At 53.3% G+C, this 2,500-nt stretch overlaps 1 pseudogene; it reads left to right on the top strand.

Annotated features, from left to right (window-relative positions):
* LOC143154428 (large subunit ribosomal RNA) overlaps window positions 1–2,500 on the top strand; it is an 8,886-nt pseudogene that overhangs the window by 2,764 nt on the left and 3,622 nt on the right.

The raw sequence follows: 2,500 nt of genomic DNA, 5'->3' as shown, positions 1-2,500 counted from the left end.
ACAGTGGCAGTGTACTGTGGTAGTGGGTACACTGAAGGGCACACTGTATGGGGAGCGGCGACCCCACCTTCCCGAGCTAAGAAAGCCCTCATAATAGGCTGTAGAGGCCGGCGACTTGTCTAAGTGGGATGATCGGTGGGGAGCTAACTTGTTAGCTCCCGCGGCTTGTAACCGGGAATTGCCAGTTTGGGTCGTTGACCAGTGGATGGTACGACCAGCGTGCTAGGCCTTCGGGTCTATACCCAGGGCGTCCAACGAGTGGAGCGGGCTCGCTCGTTGGGTAGCGTTCTGGGAAGAAGGGACGTGCGTCCGTCCTGGCGTTACGACGTCCAGGCGGGTGGGCTGGCAAGGACCGTTAGGTCTCCTTTGGAGACCGAGTGGCGTGGAACCCACGTTGCCAGCTGATCATTTTCGCTGGGCAAGAACGGCCATCAGCCTCTACAGTAACCTGCACCGGTGCGCTTCGGCGTACTCCAGGCACTAGTTGTTCCCACTAGTGAGGCGCAACGCTCAGTGCTAAGCCGTTGGCTGGGCACGAGCGGTCGCCAAGGTATTAGGATTGTCCGTTCGGCGGCTTGAGGATGGCCTCAGCCGGAGAAAAGGTACTATGTGCCTATGGAGGAATGAAGCCTCAGAAGGGGTGAATTGAGAAGTATATTGGTAGCGAGTAAAATATAATAGTGCGTGGAGTTCCCTTTGGGATAATGGCTGGCGGCTGCTTTTAGCAGCCGTTTAGCTATATACAATGAACCCCGACGAAGTTCACAATGCGGATGAGGAGGATCGGCGGGGGTGGTCTCCTGACCGTCGACGGACATTAGGTGGCACTTGGTGACGAAATGGCAAAGTCCCCGGTACATGATTGGCTATGGTTTTGGATTTGGTGAACCCGGAATTATTATAATTTCAGTTATGAAATGTTTGATACGAATGGAGCCTCGGACACGGGGGCCCCCGGCCCTGGGGTCCCCGTGGCGGACTTGTCCGCTGCTGGTGGGAGGGCCAATGATGACGACGTATGCTATGACACGGAACATGAATTGATTAACGTGATGGATCTACCTCTCGATGGGCAGATTAAATGTAGAGCGTGTGTCTCTCATGAGAGATGGTTCCTACAGGAGAAAAGCTGGAGTGAACATATGACTAAGCAGCACCCACGAATAAAAGTGCTTTGGAGGTGTGCACGCTGTGGCAAATCGTTCCAAAAACTACACGGCTGCAGGTGCCACCTCCCAAAATGTGCCGGCGCCAGTCAAGAAAATCGACTGGGCGGCCATGTTTGCTCCTCCTGTGGGTTCTCTTGCAGCTCTCAGAGAGGGCTGTCGCAACATGAGAGACACGCGCACCCGGTGGTGCGAAACATGAAAAGGGTACAAGCAGCCAACCCTACCCGTCCAAACAATAGAGCCTCGGTTTGGACGGAAGCAGAAGTTCGGGAATTAGTCCGACTAGATGGAATCTATCGCTCGGATAGGTTCCCGAACGTTAAAATACACCAGCACCTGCCGGGTAAAACGTTGAGACAAATAAGTGATAAAAGGAGGCGACTGCCTGTCGAGAGCGTGGAAGCGGTTGTCGAGGAGGAGCCCGAGGAAACTGACTCGGACTCCTATGAATCGGCAACCGAAGAAATAGCACAAGAGGAGGCCCCTTTGGGAGGTGGTGAAGAGAACTGGCAAACCGCTCTCAAGGGGGCAATCATGGCCGACTCGCTCGATACGGATCACGAGTTCTTCGAAATAGAGCGGAGAATAATGGAGTCGGCCATAGGAGGTCAAATGGACCAATCTGAGGCCGAGAGTATCCTGGGCAGTTTCATTGAAATATTAAAAGACGGGGAAAGCGAACAGTCGGAAACCAGGCAGAAAGGACCGACAAACCAAAACCAGCAAAAGGAAAGCGATCGTACCCGTCGGAATAAGCATAAATTTTCTCGGTACCAAGAACTATACAATAAGTGCCCAGGTAAATTAGTAGATATGGCGGTCACGGGATGTGTTGTTGAGGCTGGGGGGCAGGCAGAGCTCCCTGATAGAGCTAGCATCAAGCAGCTCTATGAGGACCTGTGGGGGAAGGTGGGACCCACCACAGGCCTACCACAGCTCGGAAGGAGCCCGAGCCCACTTTCCTCGATGAAGGAAATGTGGAGACCCGTCACTATCGTCGAAGTGGTGGATAAGATGAAAAAGATCAAAGCTGGAGCCGCTCCGGGTGTCGACGGCATAAAGAAAAACCACCTCCGTAAGAATGGCGCCTTACACGTTATGGTTAAGCTCTTCAACCTGCTGATGCTGCAGGGAGCATTCCCGAATCAATGGCGAGCCAATCGGACCGCGCTTATTCCCAAACCAGGGAAGAGCGCGGCCGATGTGAGGAATTGGAGACCAATCACTATTGGCTCGCTGATAAATAGAATTTACTCGGGAATGTTGGATCGCAGGTTGAGGAGCAAGATTATGAACCACAAAAGGCAGAAAGGCTTCACCAAAGAGGATGG

The sequence above is a fragment of the Ptiloglossa arizonensis genome, unplaced genomic scaffold, assembly GCF_051014685.1.
Source record: "Ptiloglossa arizonensis isolate GNS036 unplaced genomic scaffold, iyPtiAriz1_principal scaffold0020, whole genome shotgun sequence".
Taxonomy (NCBI): Eukaryota; Metazoa; Arthropoda; class Insecta; order Hymenoptera; family Colletidae; genus Ptiloglossa; species Ptiloglossa arizonensis.
The sequence above is the reverse complement of the archived record's forward strand: the minus strand, read 5'-3'. Positions and strand labels throughout refer to the sequence as shown.